The following is a 12,946-nucleotide window of genomic DNA, read 5'->3' on the forward strand; positions in this document are numbered from 1 at the left end:
CATAAAGACGAAAGAAAAAACTAAATGGAAATTGAATCTAACAGAAATCTATTATAATGACACACCAAACAACAATGATCAAGATTTTTTGAAAGCTGTTCTTCCAATCCGTGGTGATAAGATAAAACAATCCAAAACATTATTACTAATGCAAATTAAAAGTTATGTGAATTTTTCTACAAATAAGTCACTTGTGCCATTCTGTTAAGCAGTTCCTGTCTGCAGTGACACAAAACTGTCAGTAGTAGTAGTAGTAGTAATAGTAGTAGTAGTAGTAGTAGAAGGAGTAAACAGGTCAGAGTGAGATGTCCTGTTTTCAGTGTAAAATCTTTGTCTTTCTTCAAAATTTTCAACCAGCGTCTGACTGGTACAAAGTCGGAAACAAAGCCTCTGATTGGTCAAAGTGAATCTAAAATGGGCGGGTAGAAGTCCGCTAACAACAACAGTAGCCTTTTGCGTCTCGATAAAACGTTTTAAAAAACGATCACAAAAGTCATTCATTGTTGGATTTATCATCGTGGACATGTTGTACAAAGTCCCTGTAAAGACACCGAAGTTCCAGGCCGCACTACGATTCTTCTGAAAAGGGCCACGATCGCACGGAAGTCCTGCCTGGAGCGGCGCACGTGTTAGCTTCGTGTCAACACAAACCGTAAGTTCCATCAACCGATCAAATGTTATGAGGACTTGTAGGACATGACGCATACGACAGGTTCGAGCTCAGAGGAGAAGGCGATTGCATCCATACGGGTTATCATATATATATATATATATATATATATATATATATATATATATATATATATATATATATATATATATATATATATTCGGTGTGGCATTCGGGTGTGATCTTGTGCGATGTGTGAGCACACGTGAAGTGTGACTGTGTGCCCCCTTGCGTGTCTGTGAGAGACTGTTTGGTCCGTGCTATGTAAAGTAGAGGATTTCCTGCGGTAATTCACCGGCTGATAGCTGGATGAGAGACTGTGACTAATGGTATGGTGTCACGCCACAGATAATGTATGGCTCCACATACAGTTGGATAAATAGGATGTGGTCAGTGTGTGTGTGTGTGTGTGTGTGTGTGTGTGTGTGTGTGTGTGTGTGTGTGTGTGTGCACACTGCTGAGTGATATGCATTGTGTGATGGTGATAAACTATGCGCTTGTGTGTCTTGGCATGTGCCCACATTCTCAGCTGGCCATGTGTGTGAGAAAAAGATGCACCATGAAGATATTCATCAGCTCTCCAAGACACCCCCCCCCCACACTCAATAGAAAATCCGGGGCCTCTGCATCCTCTCTCTTATGGCTCTGATGAGTATAGCTCTGTTAATAATTCATGGGGCAATTCTACATTCTCATTGGTAAGTTATTGTGTTTTTTTGTGGACCTATTCGTCTTCATAGTGACTAATTTGCCCCGTGGTCTAATAACACTGAGGACTTTGTGGGTGTAATGGGAGTCAATGACATTTTCTGGAGATGTGATTGCTCTAGCCTTTTTAAAAAAAATGTTTTCCTGCACAAGCTAATACAAATGCGCATGCACATGGCACGCGCACACACTGCACAAATTTGTGAACAGTTGGAGTTCATCTGCATGGGAAAAATCTCCTATAAGCTTGAGTGAATGCAGGCGCTCCATCCCTCACATCCATCCGCATATTTATCTAAGTAAGCTACATGTAAGCTGTTATTTACGACGCGACTCTGGAGAATTAGGTGAACTAAGTAGCTTCTCTCTTATTATTGCTGTAATGCGCATTAAAGGCATTAAAGCTAGCTGTGTATACTCTCCTGGTGGGTTTTGTTCATCCATATTCATGAGGATGGGAGAATCTAAGGTCTGCTCTGTTGTCAGTACATTCATCTTGGATACCTCTCTCCCTCTCCCTCTCCCTCTCTCTGTCTTTCTCCTCTGAGAGATTAGAGAGATCAAATGTGAGGTAATGTAATAAACAGCTGTGATGGGCTGTCATGTCTCTATAATCTCTCTGGAAACAATTGGCTGAGATGGTGTGTGGCATGCAGATAACTGAAGTTGTGAATTCAAAGAGACATCTTTTGACAAAGCCTGTGGCCTCTGGACAACATGTGTCTACTTTATGAAAACTAATTCCAGGAAGTTTTGGACTTCTTAGCATTCACGTTTGTTCTGAACCCAATGGGTGCAAACTTTGACAAATTGACAAACAACAGAAAAGCAGCAGACACAAAACACTTTTGGAAAACTTGTTAGATGTATGTCAACAAGAACTCTAATGGTTTAGTGCAATCATTGAAACAAGCAGAATGAGAGACAAACAGAACATAATTAAAGAATGGCACTTTATTGCAATTCACGCTAAACCTTTGTTAGTGTTCCCGTTGGATGGAACAATGCATACGGGATGTTCTCTGAAGAGAAATAAGCAGATGTCTTTGAAAGGAAAGGAAGAAAATGTCATGGCTGGGTGGAGAAGAAGGGAGGAAAACAGGGAGATACAGACGGAGGGAGAGAGAAAGAGTGCTGTAGAAAAACGACATAGATCACTCACCTCTACCTCTTTCCGCCCGTCCTTCTCCATCCCTCCGTCCCTCCGTCCTGCTGACAGAAATACATTAACTGAGACACGCTCGCCTTGAAGTTCCTCCCTCAGCAGCTGCTGTCTCAAACACTTTATTGAGTTATTGAACAGAGAAAATATATGACAAATGGAGTCAACAGACTGGACTTTGGTTTACATCCTTATCCAAACACACCGTGTTTACCCCAGGAAATCAAAGTATAAATCTCTTCCCAGCCCATGTGCAGATCAATAGCCTGCTTCAGATACCTTCAGGTGTCCATCAGCAAACACCCAAATATAGAATCTCCTTCTCTTCTTTCAGTGGTTTATTGCAAAGCTTTGTTTAATTACGTTTGCACATGCACAGGCTGCAAGAGGCTTTGAGAAGCCTGCCCACTCTCAGATAAAGCACCATCCAGATATTAGTTTGCAACGATGAAGGGGATACATTATTTTTGACGGCTACATCTACACACTTTACACAGGTGTTGTTGTGTATGTCTGTGTTCACAGTCCATGTTCTGTATGCATACAATACTTAGCTGCAGAGTGCAGCCGAAAGGGTGGCGAGATTTCCTTCGGTGTCATTGGATGAATAAGCATGTTGTTTACCGGAGGTGCTGTTGGAGCAACAACGGACTCTCGTCCTCCGAGTCCCAGTGTGCCTCATTAGCTGCTGCCATTTCAGCGCTTGTTCCCCAGTTTATCACCTCAGTCGATCACCCGTTTGCAATCAGTCAAATTTAGTGATTAAGTGGGGAAAGCTGAAAAATGCAGCTCAGCGTAGATTCAGGAAGCACGTGCCTGCAGCCAGAGAGAGTTTGATCAAGTTACGAGATCTGGAGCGGCAACTTGATTCAAGCCTGTGTGAGTCCTTCTGAAAATGATATATGAAAACAACTGTAAAACTCCGTATTCGAACAAATGACATTGACTCAAACATCCGGTAGGCTGGTTGTGTTACTTACTGATCTTTTAAAAATGACAACAAACTGCACGTCGCTTTGGAAGCCTCTCAAGTCCCGGAGGTCGCTCCACAGAGGGAATGTCCGTCTCTTTTTTTCTATCACCCTCCTTCTTCACCTGCTTTTGTTCCTCCGTCAACAGGATTCCTTTTCTTTTGCGAGTTTCATTTCATACATCATATTTGATAAACTGGGTTCTTAATCTGCATTTAACTACCAGCTATATCTGCGAGAGAAGCAAAACGAATAATATTTCCCTCTGGATTTTGGTGGAGTAGAATTATATATATATGAAAATACGGGTGTAAAGTTCAAATGCCTTTTAACTGGTGTTGAATGATTGTAATTAATCTCATTGATGTTGCTATATGCAATTCTTTTTCTTCCAAATATGAGGATAATACTTCATAAAACAATTTCAGTGCCAGTGTAAGTATTGATCTTAGAAAGTACTTGCACCGGCAAAAAAAGTGCGAGAGCCCGAAAAAGCCACTTAACAAAAGAAACGACAGCAAATGCGATGAGTTATGTTCCAGTTCCACCCCTGGCTGCAATCAAGCCACACTAAAATGTCTTTTGTCCAGATGATTATCCTCATCTGCTCTGTGCTTTGAACTCGCTGAGCAATGAGGAGCATGAAAGACATACTTGGGGTAATTAAAAATAACATTAAAACAAATTAATGCTAAAGAAAAAATATGTATAGTGGCACACTGGTTCCTAACATCAAGACGCATATGGGTTTTGATCAATGTTTCATTTCACACTGAATCTCATCATCATCATCATCATCATCATTATCATCATTGTACCACAATACAATTTGTGTATTGTCTTCTTTTTCCACCTGTCATTTGATTATATGGCAGTGTCTCTCAGTAGCAATGCTCAGTAGATGCTCATATTGTGTGTGTGTGTGTGTGTGTGTGTGTGTGTGTGTGTGTGTGTGTGTGTGTGTGTGTGTGTGTGTGTGTGTCGAAGATAGCGGCTTTAATGAGCATCTTTCTGTCTCAAACTATTATGACCTTGTTGTTTTATACCTTATTCCATTTGAATAAAAAAAAGGGAAATTGCAGTATTACTCAACAAAAAGCCAGTCTAGTACACCATATATGAGTAGTAGTAGTAGTACATATCTTTTTTTTCAATCAGTAGACCTCTTGGGCATAATGATAAAAGAAAACTGGAAAAACAAAACCTCAAAGTCATTCAAGTGTTGTCAGTCTCATGTATCACCATACAGGCCTATTATGTGTGACAAGCAAGAAGCAACACTGCCAAGAATATTTTCGGGCGCCAGAAATCTCCTTTTGATTAAAAGTGTTTATATTAATTTGCTCTGCTTACCATTCCTTCTGCCGTTTCCTGTCAAAGCAACATGACATCTAATCATTTATGTTGAGATAGCATTTTTATGTTAATGTGGTCATCTCACTGGAAAGTAAGTAAACATTACTGACATTCGGTTAAAGGTGAAGCAAATAAATTCATAACTTCCAATTCATTCTGTCAACTTCTATATTATCATTAGGCCAAAAGCTCAGACAGGCAAAGAGATTGCAGTTATGCAATCAACAAACAGATCATGAAATGATGTATCTTATTAAGAGCTTTTCTCAGACCTTCTCCTAACCTTGCTTTCTTTTTCTTTTGTGTTCAGAGCCGATATCTAAATTGAATTTGTTCTCTTTATCAAACCAAACATGCATGTTCCTTTGTCTCTTTCGGTAAACATCGCTTTTTTCTAAAGCCGTGCTCTCTATCCTCAATGGTTATCTCTTATGTATGGCCACGTGCCATCTCGTTCAAGGACGGTCCACTCACCTGTGCTTCATCCGTGAGTGTAGGTTCCCCCCTGTGAGCACAGCTGACCTCAGTGCAAATGCAAATAAGCATGTGGGCAGTGCCAACTCAAGAGCAGGACCTTCGCTCCCTTTGGTTCAAACATAAGGGGTTTATTTTAGCACCTAAGTTGTTGTGTTTTTTTGTTTGTAAGTGTTCTGCCTCTCATCCGTCTTCTATCAGCACCCGATCAGTCACCGAATGCATGCAGCAGTTCAAAAGTCCGACTGACCTTGACCAAAAGAGCCGGAGGCAACACTCCTGCATACCAATGTCCCTATGCTGTTGCTCTGAGGTGTGAATTAATACATTCAGCATGTATTCTGAATTTTGCCGGCCTTTCAAGTTGCCATCGAGAAGCAGAGATCACTGGTATACTGACCGACACAACGGCTCAGCTGTTACTTGTAGAAAGGTTGAAAAATGAAGTATTAAGTTTCAGCATTTTACGTCCTCATTTAGAACGCACTTGTCTTCACGTCACTCATATTTCAATTGTTTTCACACTCAACAGTAAGGTGGATTTGAATGAAAGATTTTTACTATGATCTTTGTTTGTTAAAGAAAAACTTGATCTCATTAACTTCTCACAGTCTCATTACCATCTCTCTCCACAGCAGCAGTGACAACATCCTTTGTGTAAAGGAGTATTCCGCCACCTTTTCTGTGCAATTTCTGCCTCATTGTACTCAGTGATGTGCACATTGTCTCTTAAATTTGCTAAGCGCACTAACCTTTCACTGCACAATGTGATAATGGTGGGTTTAATATCACGTTGTCGCCATTCGAGGGGCAGATTGTGGAAATCAGCGGGGAATTACACAAAGATAACGTGGAATAATTATTGCCTGTACAATTATGAGCGACATGAGGCTGATTGGAAAGGCGGATGCCAGAGTTGTCAATGTACATATCATTTTTCACAGAACAACCATGAATTGAGGTGGTCGTAGTCCTTTGCCTGTCACCTAGTTACTGCAAATAAAGACATGCTGGCGTGTGCTCATTTTCTTAGAAATGTGGAAAAAAGTAGACATTGTAAACAAGCTCAGATGATGTTTGCTCTGCTGCTCGGTACCAAAACGCAACAGTGTAAGTAGTCACCCAGATTGTATAAATCCTTGAACAACTGCTTCTTCGCATGACGTATTCTTCAATGTTGTCGCAATGTGTCTCAGGAAATGAGTGTCAGCTAAATGCCTCCGCTGCCACGATCTAGTTCAATACACTTTGGGTTTTAAGTAGACGGAATCTGTAACATACAGTGCAACTCTCTGCCAGTGAATAAGCCTGTAATATTCTTTGACATGTCTGTTCAATTTCAATTTGTCATCCAGTAAATTATTTTTCTTTTCATTGTAACAGAGCGACTCTGAGTTCGGATATATTTGTATAGAGACAACTGTTGTTTTTTGTTGTTGTTGTTTTTTTATGTAGACCCATCTTACCACTCACTTTGGGCGTTTTCTGGGTGCTCTAGCTAAAGTCTTGCATTTCTTTGCAGTTGCAAATGGGTGAACACAAACTCTGAATTGCTCCTATGAGTGTAAGCATATGTGTTTATTCGTGAGCCGAGCAGTAGGCTAATGAAGTGTCCATGGTGTTTCCACAGAGCATGCTGATGATGAGCAAGTGCAGCCAGTGAATGAATGGTTCCGCGGAGCTTTATAGATACAGACGCATGTGAGAAGAGGACTGAAAAGGAGCTTGGACGTTTATGTTTTCCGTTGCAGTTTTACCCTTGAGGCTGTTGACTGACACATCAGTAAGAGAGACAGGTATAAATGGCTCTCACGACTGGGATATAGTGAAAGACAGAAGAGAGGGTTGAATAACTTAAAGCCCGGACTGGTACAGAAAAGAAAAGAGGAGTTGAATGAGGAGAAGACGAGTGGAAAATGTGCCCGCCGAGGCGTAAAATTAGCAATTACGTTGGGTGTCATCAGTAATGACTATTTCAGTCCAGATATAGGGGGTTAATGTCCAACAGTGAGACTGTAATTCAGCCGTTACACCTGTGTTCAATCAGCCGGTCAGGGGAGGCTGTGATGGAGCCCAACCTGGCTCAAACATCGCACCTATGCAGCGATAAGCCAAGATGGCCGCCATCTGCTGGGAAGGCTTTCAGAGGCAATTTACTTTTTAAGACCCATATGCTGACCTTGGTTGTGAAAGAACACATTTGTATGAAATCACATCACAGTTTTTATCCCTCTGTGTGTGCGTATGTGTTTGTATGTGTTTGTGTGTGTGTGTGTGTGTGTGTGTGTGTTTGTGTGTATGTGTCGCCAGTATGTTGTGTGAACAGTGGGAACTTAAGGGATTTGTGACTACCCATACATAATCAAAAGTGTTTAATCAGGCCTCCCATATGAATGTTTCATTGCAGTTTGTAGCGTCAGGTTGTATTTTGCTTTCCTGTCATGTGACTATGCAGACCTTGTGAAGAAATGACCATGCAGCGTTTTTGAAAACTGACATCTTCATCTTCACCACCTTCGTCTGGCAATTGTGTCTACCAAAACAGTCCCGCTCATTTGGTTTGATTATTCTGCGGCTCTCATAAAAAATAACCATCTGTCCTTGGTTTCCAGAGAAAGCGCTTTTTAAAATCCCTACGCTTTCATTCATCACCATGATGTCACATCTATCACTTTGGTGACGGGAATACAAATGAGGTGGATGCACACTCAGTGGCCCGCTGTAAATAATTTACTGTTTTGTTTTATTGAAAACAGAGACAACATTATTTTCTGCTATGACTCCCCTTGGCCAAGGTCTGCAGACACATCCATCCAGGATGCACCATATAGACAAAGTTAAAGTTGTCTTTATTATGCATTATTACTCGAACCATTAAGGAGGACTCTCATGGCGAGGACACACCCTGGGGTGCTGTTAGTGAGATGACATGATACATCACAACTCCTCAAAGCCAAATGGTGAAAGCCCGGAAATATCTTGCATGTTATCTTGCAGACACAGCAACACTGGCAAAAGGACACTCACACAAAAAAAAACACATGGTCATGCATAGACATACAGTATCTAGGAAAGCACCCAGATCCCACCTTTTCCATCACCCTGTATCACCCTCCCTTGTCCCCTGTAATATGTCACTCCGTTTCTCTTCAAGCTGAATTTAAAAACATTCCTTGGCACGGCATGCATCCAGCAATTTAAAGTGCAACTCTGAACGTTAATCCTAGTGCACCAGTTCACTGACAGTGCTGATTATAAAAGCTTTAATTGCTAGCTTTAATTACCCAAGCATCGCCACTGGAGTGACAGTTTTAGAACTCTCTACTTTCTGCACCTTCAAACTTGCCAGCTAGTCGTAATCCTGTTGGGAGGGTGACATAGTGGAATTGGCTGTAGCCATGCTCCACAGCTACTTTTCAATAGTGCACAAACCATCCAATCAAACCCTATGAACTAAAGCGCAGCCCAGTCTATGAGACTGGCATTATAATCCCTATAGGTACCTCATATTCTCCAATTCCATACTCTTTAAAACTGAACCGATCGATACTGTTACATTAAAAACGAGCCAAATGTCTCATTGTAATGTCACTTCTAGAGACGAACCATTAAAAAGAGAATTATCTCCTGAACCTGCAGTTACCCCAGTGTCACGGAACATTTTGGAATTTTTGTCTGTTACGGCCTGCGTCTTTACTGTTTTTGTCAAGTCTCGTTTAAAAGACGTTTTTGTGCTGCCACCAAGTGGCCACAAAATGAATTGATGTAGGTTTAGAATGGCTAGGGGAAAACCTGTCTTTCTATTGTCTTGCCATTCATCATGTAAATCCCCAAACTACACAAGCAAAAACAAAAACATTAAAGCAAACGCTGCTAAGACACCTTCTCCAACCAGGCTCACTGGTCAAGTGCCTTTGACACATCTCTTGTTCCCTTTCTTGCCCAAAGCAGCCACTATACCGGAACTATGTTCCCGAAGACAATCAGTTTGTCTACCTCTGAACATGCTGCACATCTGTCACTTCAAGCCCCGGCTCGCTTGTTCATTTAACAGAGAAGATTCCCGCTGGCCTCAAGCGTGTGGAGGTAGTGGACTGTTGTCAGCAAGCTAAAGAGCAATTTCAGAAAATGTCCAGAGCAAGTCTCGGCGGACAGGCAACAGGAGTTAAACAACAATCATACATACACGCGCTAAATGTAAAATATCCGTGGCTGTTACTCTATGTTCAAAAAATATAACAGTAATAGTAGAGCGCATACCGGCACGAGACCTTGTAATGTAAAACGCAACTCCAGTAGTTTTCAAAGTGTACTTTATTTTCTTCATTTCTCCATCACGTTGATCTGTGGAATGAGACTTATTTTGCAGGGAATGCTGCTGAGTTGGAACCATAAAGCATTTGAGACATGTCCTTCAGTATAATAACATTCACTCAGCAGTCACCTGCATTTGACGGCCGTGACTGAACAGTCTGTAAGTCACAGTCAGTTTCTGTTATCACTCAAACCTTCTTGTTTACTCTTCTGCAGACACGAAGAGCAAGACATTTCAACATTTAAATTAGATTCATGATTATTATTGGTATAGTTACCACTGTTATTACCAACTGAACCTTAACAACATTTTTTAAATTTAATTTACAGGTTTGCTTTTTTGTTTTATAATTTTGTTCTGCCACTAAGATGGAAGGCCTAGCCAGATGTCCTTGATTTAAAATGTTGTCACACCATTTGTCAAACACTTGCAGCTTTCATCAACAACATTTAGGAAAAAGGTGAAAACTTAAGTCAGGTCAGTCAAGCAAAAATTCATTTATGTTGCCTTGTATCACAAATAACAAATTTGCCAGAATGGGCATCACTCTTCATCGTCATCAACAACTATTGGTATTGGAGTGACACTTTTGTCATGCATGGAAAACTGTTGATGTATAGTGTAATTGTTTAATGCCTTGGATTTTTTGCCATTTGTTCAAATGTTAATTGTTGCCTCTAACGCAATAGACTGAAGTGACAAATAATTGTTCCTGTGGATCATGATTTACATTAAGTTTGTAATTTGATATGGAGCTTAATTTATTAATTCAGTGTCTTATTAGTGTATTGTACCACTGTGTCAGTATCAGTCACTATCCACAATTTGCGTTCAGATTGATCGCAGTTACTGTAGAGGCAAACACATTGTCACTTCAAATAAGCATTTATATGAATGACAACTTTTTTTATTGTGCTAAGTAGTCTATGCATCTTTCGAGTCCTAATTGGTGTTAGGGTAATCAGTGTCATTTCAAAATGTCACAACAGTCATCACACATTTGGTCGCATAAAATTAAAATAAGCAGAAAATACCGATGAATCATTCCTCAACAGTTTGTTCAGATCTGATAATTGGTGTCAAAAATATTGCACATTAGAGACATGAATGGACCAGGACAGATCATTTTCCCGTTTCATTGTTAAAAAACGTCTTCCCACACTTGGACCTCTACCTCACACATGGAGACCTCATGGGCACGCCGTCTCTCTGTTTGATTGGGCTTCAAAGAGAACATTACTTCATGTCTGAGTGTGGTCACAATCTTGAACCGCAGGAGCTTCATTTAAGGGGCGGGCGATAATGAAAATTATAATGTGGCTGTTGATAGTCGCCATTATTACCGACTGATATGTGGAGAATGATGAAAGCTTAGCTCGATGTGTCTCCCTGAAACCTCTTCATAACAATCTAGAGCCATTGTCGCTAATGATAATGAAAAGTGCGATGTGTTAAAAGTGAATCACAGTCATGCAAGAATGTGATATGTGCTTGACTTGATTTGAATGTGCTCAGGCCCCGCAGGAGCGACACGAGAGCTACAGCTTCTTGTGGGTGGGAACAGTGCATTCTCTGCTTCTTCTAGCTTAATATTAATGATAATTTGTCGGAGGTTGGAGGAGGGATTGTTGATATGAGTTGCATCAGCCGCACGTGGAAGCGAGGATCGTCAAGTCTTTGCTGTAGTCGGGCGTGGTCTTGGATATTTCGGCGAAAGGCGTGCAGTATTACGCCTACAAAAGGCGCAGATACAATCCTATTTGACGAATGGCGCAGAGCAGACACAATGTGACATTGGCATCACCACAGTTAAGACGTCGTCTCACAGCTTAAGCCATGCTCTAAATATGAAGTCTTAACTAAATCTCTCAGCTTATCTGATAGCAGACACTTCAGGGAAAGTGCTGTGGCTATGAGTTTTCATCCCCACTGCCGCTGATTTGTTAGGGCCACCTTTACTGCTGACACCGAAACTCTCCTCTCCTCTGCTCTGCTCCTCCTCTCCTCCTCTCCTCCATCCACAGCTTCTCCTGCTTTCCTTCTCTCCATCCATATTACCATGGTCTGCTGCTTCCCATCTCCTGTGGGGATTAGCAGGCTAAACGCAGGGAGAGGCTCAGTAGCATATGGGAGACGGTCCCTCCTCGGATCGTAAATTCGACCATGATTGAGGGGAGTGACGCCAGGCCCCTACTGGGCAAGCGGGAGCTCCAAGGCACCATACCAGGCACAATGACCTCAAAGTGACATTAAAGCAACCTTGAGTGGGACTTTGTGTGTCAGCGCTGTAGCTGGAACATGATGATAAGGCTACAGATTAACAGTTGTGATGGGGGGGGGGGAGACACACACACACACACCATCTTTCAGCGATACAGGAGATTAAGGGAGAGGAGATGCAAGATGCACATGTGCTCATACACCCATTCAGTTAAACAGGAAGATGTTTGGTCAGCAGCAGAAGCCGCAGTGACAGCGTCTACATTTACTTGGAATTACATTATATCCTTATTGTCTTTGACAGGCCGTTAGAGTTGGTGCGGAGTGAAGGCAGAATTTAAGAGAAAGATTTAGGTTTAATCCGCCTAATGCAAAAACACCATTAAAGCCTTCCTTCAACATGTCACTTAAGGCCAGGAGTAAAACTTTATATTATCTCATTAACAGAACATGGGAGCTCATCAAAAATGAACGCCTCGCTCATATAAAAAGTAAGATATATTAGAGGGATTTCATATTGCGGTCAAATAAATCTCTCCATTCTTTGCTTTTAATCAAAGGCTCCCAGTCTTTTGTGTCTTATGATAAAGGCAGTCTACTTTTCATCACTTGAAGAGAAGGCTCAATACAGTTTGGGCGCAAAACGTCCCCAAAACAATGTGTATAGCTGAATTTTTCTTTCCCTTTTTTTTCCTGCAATGACTATCATCTCACAACCACTTGTAATGGGGCCCCAACCCCACATTGTGAACCACGGTCTTAAATAATGTCAATGGTGTAAGATAGATACAGTAGATACAGTCAACAGAAATACTGACAGAAAAAAGATAGATAGAAAGACTTTATTGAACCTGTGAGGAAAATCGTCTTGTTACAGCAGACTGGGCATAACAACAGAATCAAAAATTAAAACCACAGCAGAACTGGCCGACTGTAGAAATGCAGACCTGCAGGGCCAGATATTGAATAAAAAAAAAATAATATATATATATATATATACAATATATTCTTCAGAAGTAGCATTAATAAGAAATACAAGGTGCAATTTCAGAAAGGTCAGAGTGCAATAA

The sequence above is a fragment of the Scophthalmus maximus genome, chromosome 19, assembly GCF_022379125.1.
Source record: "Scophthalmus maximus strain ysfricsl-2021 chromosome 19, ASM2237912v1, whole genome shotgun sequence".
Taxonomy (NCBI): domain Eukaryota; kingdom Metazoa; phylum Chordata; class Actinopteri; order Pleuronectiformes; family Scophthalmidae; genus Scophthalmus; species Scophthalmus maximus.